This window comes from Drosophila subpulchrella, unplaced genomic scaffold (genome assembly GCF_014743375.2).
Source record: "Drosophila subpulchrella strain 33 F10 #4 breed RU33 unplaced genomic scaffold, RU_Dsub_v1.1 Primary Assembly Seq116, whole genome shotgun sequence".
Taxonomy (NCBI): domain Eukaryota; kingdom Metazoa; phylum Arthropoda; class Insecta; order Diptera; family Drosophilidae; genus Drosophila; species Drosophila subpulchrella.
The window spans coordinates 738-12,500 of record NW_023665458.1 but is presented as its reverse complement, the minus strand read 5'-3'; the positions used below and the strand labels follow the sequence as shown (position 1 = coordinate 12,500).

The window sequence follows — 11,763 nt, the reverse complement described above, 5'->3', positions numbered from 1 at the left end:
TAACGATCTAAGGAACCATAACTGATATAATGAGCCTTTTGCGGTTTCACTTTTAATTCGTGTGTACTTAGACATGCATGGCTTAATCTTTGAGACAAGCATATAACTACTGGCAGGATCAACCAGAATAATGTTTTTATTCATATTTCATTCATATTTTTGAATAGAAATTAGCAATATAAATTTTATAGATTGTTTTCTATCGAATACGGCCATTTTTATATAGCATTCGTATACGTTTGTTGTTTTCACAATATATACTTGTTCCGCCACTAATAATAACAAGTTTTTTAATTATTGATGTTAAAAACACAATATTTTTTTTCGTAATACGTAATAATTTTCTTTATATTTGCATATTTCATTCTAAAATATCTTTTTTGTTCGACATACGTCATTATTGTATCCACACATGTACAATTTTTGTTTAACCAATATAAAATATTGAATTAAATCATTTGTATTTTGATGATAAATTTAAAATTTATCTGTATATATTCATATAAGACTCTTTGGTAATATATAATATAAAACCGAGCGCATATATGATATGTACGTTAGAAAAAATAATATATATATATATTATTTTCTTTTAATATAGGGACACCTCTTTTAATTTATCCCCGCAGGGAATTATCACATAACTCAGTATGTGATAATGGCAGACCAATATACATATATATCAAGATTATCAATACAAAATATATATCATTATTAGCCTGCCTCAATTGTAATTATTTATTTGGATTAACGATAAAGTTCGGAAACAATTTGTTATTCTATGTATAATAGAAACCTTGGCCTTTGTTTCAACATTATTATCTTTGGGCTTAAAATATTAACCGTGGAGCCAAGTCTCATATTCATAAATGAATAAAGAAACAAATTTGACGGATTAATATCTTCTCTACCGACAGACAGTATTTTGTCACGTCAATAGTAGATGGCCGGCCCATTGACCATCCTATAGTAGTTTTTGGACCCAATATCTTTAATTCGGGTATTTTCAATTGTCTTTGCCAATCAACCGTTTGGTACTCTCTCATATAATAAGAGAATACACATATAATTCCATTATATGGATATATCTTCATTATTTTATTTGCTACATCACCCTATAATAGTTTTTGAACCCGTCAACTTCAATTCGGGTATTTTCAATTGTCTTTGCCAACCATTTATATGGTATTCTCTATTATAATAAGAGAATACTAGTGTATATCCATTATATGGATATATCATCTTCATATTATTTGCTACACCACCCTATAGTAGTTTTTGAACCCATCATCTGCAATTCGGGTATTTTCAATTGTCTTTGCCAACCAACTATACGGTATTCTCTCTTATAATAAGAGAATACAAGTATATTTTCATTATATGGATATAATGCCATTTATTTTTCAATATCCATATAATTCATTTAGTTTTGTATGTACAAAACAAGTTTTCTTTATAGTATTGACAAAATCATATGTTTACGCATAACATAAGTTTTGACCAATACGAGGAGGGGCCCGCCAACGACCACCTCCCTATAGTAGTTTTTTACCCCACGCACTACTGCGTGCCTGTTTACAGTACTAGTGCCAGCTATCACTAGGTTTATATATCATGTTTCAGTGATATATGGGTAAATTCTACCATTTATTCTTATGTATATGGCATTTCTATGCCATATTTATACAATCCATTCATATCTTAATGTATATTTATTATATTATACATTATTATGCCTTATAGGTATTATACCTATAAGCCATATCCATACGATTCATTCACTAGTGCCGCCCCTCACTAGGTTTATAATTTTATATCATTGATATACAATTTATTTCTATATATATGGCATTTATATGCCATATCCATACAATGCATTCACATTTCAATGTATATTTACTTGTTATACATTATTATGCCTTATAGGTATTATACCTATAAGCCATATCCATACGATTCACTTATATAAATATATGTATATTTTTCTATACATAATTTTTTTTTACTTTTGTATGGATTTCTATGCATATCCATAGTTTATATGGATATGCTTGGCGTTCTATATAGTATTGACAAATTCATATGCATAACATAAGTTTTGACCAATACGAGGAGGGGCCCGCCAACGACCACCTCCCTATAGTAGTTTTTTACCCACGCACTATTGCGTGCCTGTTTACAGTACTAGTGCCAGCTATCACTAGGTTTATATATCGTGTTTCAGTGATATATGGGTAAATTCTACCATTTATTCTTATGTATATGGCATTTCTATGCCATATTTATACAATCCATTCATATCTTAATGTATATTTATTATATTATACATTATTATGCCTTATAGGTATTATACCTATAAGCCATATCCATACGATTCATTCACTAGTGCCGCCCCTCACTAGGTTTATAATTGTTATATCATTGATATACAATTTATTTCTATATATATGGCATTTATATGCCATATCCATACAATGCATTCACATTTCAATGTATATTTACTTGTTATACATTATTATGCCTTATAGGTATTATACCTATAAGCCATATCCATACGATTCACTTATATAAATATATGTATATTTTTCTATACATAATTTTTTTTTACTTTTGTATGGATTTCTATGCATATCCATAGTTTATATGGATAGCTTGGCGTTTCTATATAGTATTGACAAATTCTATGCATAACATAAGTTTTGACCAATACGAGGAGGGGCCCGCCAACGACCACCTCCTATAGTAGTTTTTTACCCACGCACTATTGACGTGCCTGTTTACAGTACTAGTGCCAGCTATCACTAGGTTTATATATCGTGTTTCAGTGATATATGGGTAAATTCTACCATTTATTCTTATGTATATGGCATTTCTATGCCATATTTATACAATCCATTCATATCTTAATGTATATTTATTATATTATACATTATTATGCCTTATAGGTATTATACCTATAAGCCATATCCATACGATTCATTCACTAGTGCCGCCCCTCACTAGGTTTATAATTGTTATATCATTGATATACCAATTTATTTCTATATATATGGCATTTATATGCCATATCCATACAATGCATTCACATTTCAATGTATATTTACTTGTTATACATTATTATGCCTTATAGGTATTATACCTATAAGCCATATCCATAACGATTCACTTATATAAATATATGTATATTTTTCTATACATAATTTTTTTTACTTTTGTATGGATTTTCTATGCATATCCATAGTTTATATGGATATGCTTGGCGTTCTATATAGTATTGACAAATTCATATGCATAACATAAGTTTTGACCAATACGAGGAGGGGCCCGCCAACGACCACCTCCCTATAGTAGTTTTTTACCCCACGCACTATTAGCGTGCCTGTTTACAGTACTAGTGCCAGCTATCACTAGGTTTATATATCGTGTTTCAGTGATATATGGGTAAATTCTAACCATTTATTCTTATGTATATGGCATTTCTATGCCATATTTATACAATCCATTCATATCTTAAATGTATATTATTATATTGATACATTATTATGCCTTATAGGTATTATACCTATAAGCCATATCCATACGATTCATTCACTAGTGCCGCCCCTCACTAGGTTTATAATTGTTATATCTTGATATACAATTTATTTCTATATATATGGCATTTATATGCCATATCCATACAATGCATTCACATTCAATGTATATTTACTTGTTATACATTATTATGCCTTATAGGTATTATACCTATAAGCCATATCCATACGATTCACTTATATAAATATATGTATATTTTTCTATACATAATTTTTTTACTTTTGTATGGATTTCTATGCATATCATAGTTTAATATGGATATGCTTGGCGTTCTAATATAGTATTGAACAAATTCATATGCATACATAGTTTTGACCAATACGAGGGAGGGGCCCGCCAACGACCACCTCCCTATAGTAGTTTTTTACCACCACGCACTATTGCGTGCATGTTTACAGTACTAGTGCCAGCTATCAATTGGTTATATATCGTGTTTCAGTGATATATGGGTAAATTCTACCATTTATTCTTATGTATATGGCATTTCTATGCCATATTTATATAATTCATTCATATCTTAATTTATATTTATTATATTATACATTATTATGCCTTATAGGTATTATACCTATAAGCCATATCCATACGATTCATATACTAGTGCAGCCCCTCACTAGGTTTATATATCTCATTTTAATTATATATTGGTAAATTCTATTATTTATTCTTGTGTATATGGCACTTATATGCCGCCATATCTATAAAAATGCATTTATATTTCAATGTATATTTTCTATATTATACATTATTATGCCTTAAAAAGTTATTATACCTACCATAAGGCGATATCCATACGATTCATTTATATAAAAGATATATGTATAATTTTCTATACATAATTTTTTTTATGAATATATGGGTTTCCTAAGCATATCCATATAATACATTTAGTTTTATATGGATTAGATTGGTCTTCTTTATTGTATTGCCAAACTCATATTGATAAAATAAGTTTTGAACAATAAGAGGATCAGCCGCCAACCAACCAACCACTGCTACCATTGGAGGAACATATACTTACTTTTTATATGTCCTCTTACTTGAATGGTCCTCTCTTTACTTGAAAATTTCATTACCATAGGAATCTATTTATACATGGAATATGATTTCCACTACTTTTTCGCGTCACTAATAATTAATATGACGATACAGACTTGCTACCATAACATAAGTCTTGAACAATAATAGGAGCAGCCGCCAACCAACCACCAACCAACCAACCACTGCTACCATTGATAGTAATTTTATATGTCCTCTTTAGTTGAATTTCAATACCATAGGAATATTTATACATGGAATATGTTTTGCCACTACTTTTTCGCGTCACTAATAATATGACGATACAGTCTTGCTACCATAACATAAGTTTTGAACAATAAGAGGAGCAGACACACCAACCAACCAACCGCGCTGCTACCATTATATATACTTATATTTATATAAGTCCTCTTTACTTGAATGGCCTCTTTACTTGAATTTCAATACCATAGGAATATTTATTTATACATGGAATATGTTTTGCCACTACTTTTTCGCGTCACTAATAATATGACGATATAGACTTGCTACCATAACATAAGTTTTGAACAATAAGAGGAGCAGACACCAACCAACCAACCGCTGCTACCATTGAATGAACCATATATACAAACTTTTATATATGTCCTCTTTACTTGAATTTTAATACCATAGGAATATTTATACATGGAATATGTTTGCCACTTTATCATCGCGTCACTAATAAGATGACGATACATTTTGTTTGTTCAATATTTACTTATATATTGATGTTTCCAATTTAGGTCTTTTATATTTCTTCTTCCCTACCTTACACACCACAAACAAAGTGGCGTGCGATGCTGCAAGCAAGCATAATGATTATGCCCGCTTGCAACATCTTTATTATCGAATCATCAAGCAAAGGATAAGCTTCAGTGGATCGCAGTATGGCAGCTGCTCAACCACTTACAACACCTTGCCTGTTACAAAAGTCGTTTACAATTGATTCTAGGCTTTGTCATTGTATTAAATAATGCTTTTATATGTAACTAGCGCGGCATCAGGTGATCAAAGATCCTCCCAATTTACTATGTTACAAATTACATTGGCATCACATCCATTGTCGTTTATAAAGTAAATTATAAACTTTAAATGGTTTAGAAGCCATACAATGCAAATTGCCCCTTATTTATCATTGCAGTCCAGCACGGATACGACCTTAGAGGCGTTCAGGCATAATCCAACGGACGTAGCGTCATACCACTGTTCGCTCGAACAAGTATTGTGCCATTGGTCCGTACCTGCGGTTCCTCTCGTACTACGCAGGAATGCTGTCGCAACAACGTTTTGTCATTAGTAGGGTAAAACTAACCTGTCTCACGACGGTCTAAACCCAGCTCACGTTCCCTTGCATGGGTGAACAATCCAACGCTTGGTGAATTTTGCTTCACAATGATAGGAAGAGCCGACATCGAAGGATCAAAAAGCGACGTCGCTATGAACGCTTGGCCGCCACAAGCCAGTTATCCCTATGGTAACTTTTCTGACACCTCTTGTTAAAAACTCTTTAAACCAAAAGGATCGATAGGCCGAGCTTTTGCTGTCCCTGTGTGTACTGAACACCGAGATCAAGTCAGCATTTGCCCTTTTGCTCTATGTGTGGTTTCTGTCCGCACTGAGCTGGCCTTGGGACACCTCCGTTATTATTTGAGAGATGTACCGCCCCAGTCAAACTCCCTACCTGGCAATGTCCTTGAATTGGATCATACCTGAGTAATTGGAGTTATACCAAATTTTCAAATCAAAAATACATAAATGCACCGTTTTATTAAAGAATTTGTTTGCGATTATATAACAAACTCGTGATACTTTGATCAAGAAGCTTGCATCAAAACCCAATACCATAAGATATAATAAATATATCCGTATAATGGCTAGGAAATGATACACGTTCCATTTAATCAAGTAAGTAAGGAAACAATAAGAGTAGTGGTATTTCATTGGCGATACCAAACCGAAGTCTAATATCTCCCACTTATTCTACACCTCTTATGTCTCCTTACACTGCCAGATTAGAGTCAAGCTCAAAAGGGTCTTCTTTCCCCGCTAATTATTCCAAGCCCGTTCCCTTGGCTGTGGTTTCGCTAGATAGTAGATAGGGACAGTAGGAATCTCGTTAATCCATTCATGCGCGTCACTAATTAGATGACGAGGCATTTGGCTACCTTAAGAGAGTCATAGTTACTCCCGCCGTTGACCCGCGCTTACTTGAATTTCTTCACTTTGACATTCAGAGCACTGGGCAGAAATCACATTGTGTCAACACCCGCTAGGGCCATCACAATGCTTTGTTTTAATTAGACAGTCGGATTCCCCAAGTCCGTGCCAGTTCTGAATTGATTGTTAATTGATAATCGTTATAATTAATAAGAACTAATTGGTTTAACCCAATTAGTATTCTTAAAAATTTTAGCAAGAAAGTTCCACAATTGGCTACGTAACTAAACTATCCGGGGAACAAGTGACCAACATAAATGCCAGACACTCTATTTACCCAGAACGAGCACATAAACCATGTTATTGTTTCCCAATCAAGCCCGACTATCTCAATCTTCAGAGCCAATCCTTATCCCGAAGTTACGGATCTAATTTGCCGACTTCCCTTACCTACATTATTCTATCGACTAGAGACTCTTCACCTTGGAGACCAGCTGCGGATATTGGTACGGCCTGTTGAGAAGTTTGCGTGTCCCCACCATAAATTTTCAAGGTCCGAGGAGAAAATATCGACACAACAGTATATGTCATGCTCTTCTAGCCCATCTACCATATCTCTCTGCGAAAGACTTCCATGGTAGTACGGCTATAAAACAGAAAAGAAAACTCTTCCGATATCTCTCGACGGCTTCTTTATGGTCGTTCCTGTTGCCAGGATGAGCACGAGGCCCATATTTAATAACAAACGGATACTCAACAGGTTACGGAATTGGAACCGTATTCCCTTTCGTTCAAAATTATTCAAGTATATTAATTAGCTTGATTTATATAATATAATTATATTTGTATGGCATTTGTGTTTTACTTGAAAATTTTCGGCTTTCGCCTTGAACTTAGGACCGACTAACTCGTGATCAACCACTGTTCACACGAAACCCTTCTCCACTTCAGTCCTCCAAGGTCTCATTCGATTATTTGCTACTACCACCAAGATCTGTACCAATGGCAGCTCCATGCAGGCTTACGCCAAACACTTCTACGCATACCATTGTACCTTCCTACTCACTAAAGTTTCAAAATTTATATCACAAGTAATATAAATCATCTACTTTAGCGGTAATGTATAGGTATACAACTTAAGCGCCATCCATTTTAAGGGCTAGTTGCTTCGGCAGGTGAGTTGTTACACACTCCTTAGCGGATTTCGACTTCCATGATCACCGTCCTGCTGTTTTAAGCAACCAACGCCTTTCATGGTATCTGCATGAGTTGTTAATTTGGGCACCGTAACATTACGTTTGGTTCATCCCACAGCGCCAGTTCTGCTTACCAAAAGTGGCCCACTGGGCACATTATATCATAACCTTGAACTTCATATCAAGAAAGTTAAGGTTCTTACCCATTTAAAGTTTGAGAATAGGTTAAGATCGTTTCGACCCTAAGGCCTCTAATCATTCGCTTTACCAGATAAGATTATTTTATATAACATTAAAATGCACCAGCTATCCTGAGGGAAACTTCGGAAGGAACCAGCTACTAGATGGTTCGATTGGTCTTTCGCCCCTATACTCAATTCTGACAATCGATTTGCACGTCAGAACTGTTTCGGTCTTCCATCAGGGTTTCCCCTGACTTCAACCTGATCAAGTATAGTTCACCATCTTTCGGGTCACAGCATATATGCTCAAGGTACGTTCCAGTTAGAGGCATAAATAATATAAATATCATTATACATAACTATATAGAACGCCCCGGGATTGTGTTAATTAGCTATAAATAGTTAAAAAACTAATCCCATTATTAGTCAAGTTAATTACGCTATTAGGTTTATATCCCAATAACTTGCACATATGTTAGACTCCTTGGTCCGTGTTTCAAGACGGGTCCCGAAGGTATCCTGAATCTTTCGCATTGTTAATCATACAAGTGCATATAATAAACACAAAAATCAATGATAATTATGCCATTATATAATTCCGAAAAATTAACGCACTGTATTCATATAAATCTATCAGCACTTTATCAAATTAATAACATTTATTCTGTGTTAAAATGCAAGCAAATTAATTTGAATAAACTATAAGTTATATTTTATGATAAATTTTGTATGCTAATAGATTACAATGTCCTTATATGGAAAAAATGCACACTATTATCATAATATTGTTTAAATATTACAATTTTAATGATGAATTTTCCATAACGGATATTCAGGTTCATCGGGCTTAACCTCTAAGCAGTTTCACGTACTGTTTAACTCTCTATTCAGAGTTCTTTTCAACTTTCCCTCACGGTACTTGTTTACTATCGGTCTCATGGTTATATTTAGTTTTAGATGGAGTTTACCACCCACTTAGTGCTGCACTATCAAGCAACACGACTCTTTGGAAACATCATCTAGTAATCATTAACGTTATACGGGCCTGGCACCCTCTATGGGTAAATGGCCTCATTTAAGAAGGACTTAAATCGTTAATTTCTCATACTAGAATATTGACGCTCCATACACTGCATCTCACATTTGCCATATAGACAAAGTGACTTAGTGCTGAACTGATTTCTTTTCGCTCGCCGCTACTAAGAAAATCCTGGTTAGTTTCTTTTCCTCCCCTAATTAATATGCTTAAATTCAGGGGGTAGTCCCATATGAGTTGAGGTTGTGTATAACTTTTTTTGCAATTAATTCTTTATATATAATGATAAAACATTTTATTAAATTCGTTATATATTTTATATATTTGTATGGCATTTGTTTGGTCTAACGAATCAACGAAGAATAATAATATTGTCAACGGCTTTCTATTTACTAATCTTTAATAAGAGACAATTCTAGATAAATTTTTTATGCTAGACATTTCTCAGTATTATTTGATTGAAAAAGAAAATATTTCTCTTCGTTTTTCACATTCAAATTATTTACTAATGTGAGATAATGTTTTTCATATATTTGTTAATATTATGAATAATATAATAATTAAATTATTATTATCCAATAATATACCATATGCTTATAAAATTTCATTATAAAATTTATATAAACAACTTAATTAGCATAGTCTTACAACCCTCAACCATATGTAGTCCAAGCAGCACTATAAAATTAATTAAAGTACATAACAGCATGGACTGCGATATGCGTTCAAAATGTCGATGTTCATGTGTCCTGCAGTTCACACGATGACGCACAGTTTGCTGCGTTCTTCATCGACCCATGAGCCGAGTGATCCACCGCTTAGAGTTTTATATATTGGTTTGGTAATTTTGTCATATATGTTTTTATTGAAAGAAATTAAAAATACACCATTTTACTGGCATATATCAATTCCTTCAATAAATTGATTTTTATACCTAAAACGAATGCTGCGAAATGTCTTAGTTTCATATAACCAATAATATATCAAGTATTTTTTAAATGGCATTTACGGTATTAATACTTTTTTTTAGCGATATATATTGAAATTTATATAAAACATTAACCTGTAATAATCAGGTACAACATTGTACATTTTAGGTTGTTGCATTATCCAATGTATGCGCATAACTGAGATGAACAATACATATCGCAACGCGTGTATATTATGGTCCATATACACACAGTGTTTTATTAATTAATTGCATTTAATATACAATATAATAATAATATTAAATAAATTTAATAATTTCGATTTGCTTGTTCGAATTTGTTATTTGTTTGCTTTTGCTTATTTATTTATCTCTTATTTAATGCAATAATATATTTATTATTACAATTATTATTTCGATTTGCTTGTTCGAAATTTTATATTTGATCTATAAAAGATCATATTTTTGGCAATTTATATTTTATTTGTATTACTATAATATATTATATTATTATAATAAAAACAAATTTTTTTATTAACGGTAAGGATATTAAACAATAATGATCCTTCCGCAGGTTCACCTACGGAAACCTTGTTACGACTTTTACTTCCTCTAAATAATCAAGTTCGGTCAACTTTTGCGAAACAACCGTAACACACAAGGCGTCACAGTGATCACGTCCGGAGACCTCACTAAATATTCAATCGGTAGTAGCGACGGGCGGTGTGTACAAAGGGCAGGGACGTAATCAATGCGAGTTAATGACTCACACTTACTGGGAATTCCAAGTTCATGTGAACAGTTTCAGTTCACAATCCCAAGCATGAAAGTGGTTCAGCGGTTTACCCGGACCTCTCGGTCTAGGAAATACACGTTGATACTTTCATTGTAGCGCGCGTGCAGCCCAGGACATCTAAGGGCATCACAGACCTGTTATTGCTCAATCTCATTATTGCTAGACGCAATTTGTCCATTTAAGAAGCTAGTGTCCTTATAATGGGACAAACCAACAGGTACGGCTCCACTTATATAAACACATTCAAACACAATAAACATTTTACTGCCACCATGAATGAAGGCTATATAAGCTTCAACACCATAATCCTGAAGATATCTATTTAATATATTTGAGTCTCGTTCGTTATCGGAATTAACCAGACAAATCACTCCACGAACTAAGAACGGCCATGCACCACCACCCATAGATTCGAGAAAGAGCTATCAATCTGTCTTACACACTTATGTTCGGACCTGGTAAGTTTTCCCGTGTTGAGTCAAATTAAGCCGCAGGCTCCACTCCTGGTGGTGCCCTTCCGTCAATTCCTTTAAGTTTCAGCTTTGCAACCATACTTCCCCCGGAGCCCAAAAGCTTTGGTTTCCCGGGAAGCGACTGAGAGAGCCATAAAAGTAGCTACACCCAATTGCTAGCTGGCATCGTTTATGGTTAGAACTAGGGCGGTATCTGATCGCCTTCGAACCTCTAACTTTCGTTCTTGATTAATGAAAACATCTTTGGCAAATGCTTTCGCTTAAGTTAGTCTTACGACGGTCCAAGAATTTCACCTCTCGCGTCGTAATACTAATGCCCCCAAACTGCTTCTATTAATCATT

General features: G+C 33.7%; 3 non-coding genes across 3 annotated transcripts in view; all 3 read right to left on the bottom strand.

Moving 5' to 3' along the window:
* Nucleotides 1–129, bottom strand: part of LOC119558596 — a 1,995-nt gene extending 1,866 nt beyond the window's left edge. Inside the window, exon 1 of the ribosomal RNA XR_005220290.1 lies at nucleotides 1–129. This exon is cut by the window's left edge and continues 1,866 nt beyond it. This is a non-coding gene — a ribosomal RNA (small subunit ribosomal RNA).
* Nucleotides 130–5,499: 5,370 nt separating this feature from the next.
* On the bottom strand, nucleotides 5,500–9,470 carry LOC119558603. The gene has a single exon (XR_005220297.1). It is a non-coding gene; the product is annotated as a large subunit ribosomal RNA (ribosomal RNA).
* A 401-nt stretch (nucleotides 9,471–9,871) lies between these two features.
* Nucleotides 9,872–10,050, bottom strand: LOC119558594. Its single transcript, XR_005220288.1, has one exon. It is a non-coding gene; the product is annotated as a 5.8S ribosomal RNA (ribosomal RNA).
* Between the last annotated feature and the right edge of the window lie 1,713 nt (nucleotides 10,051–11,763).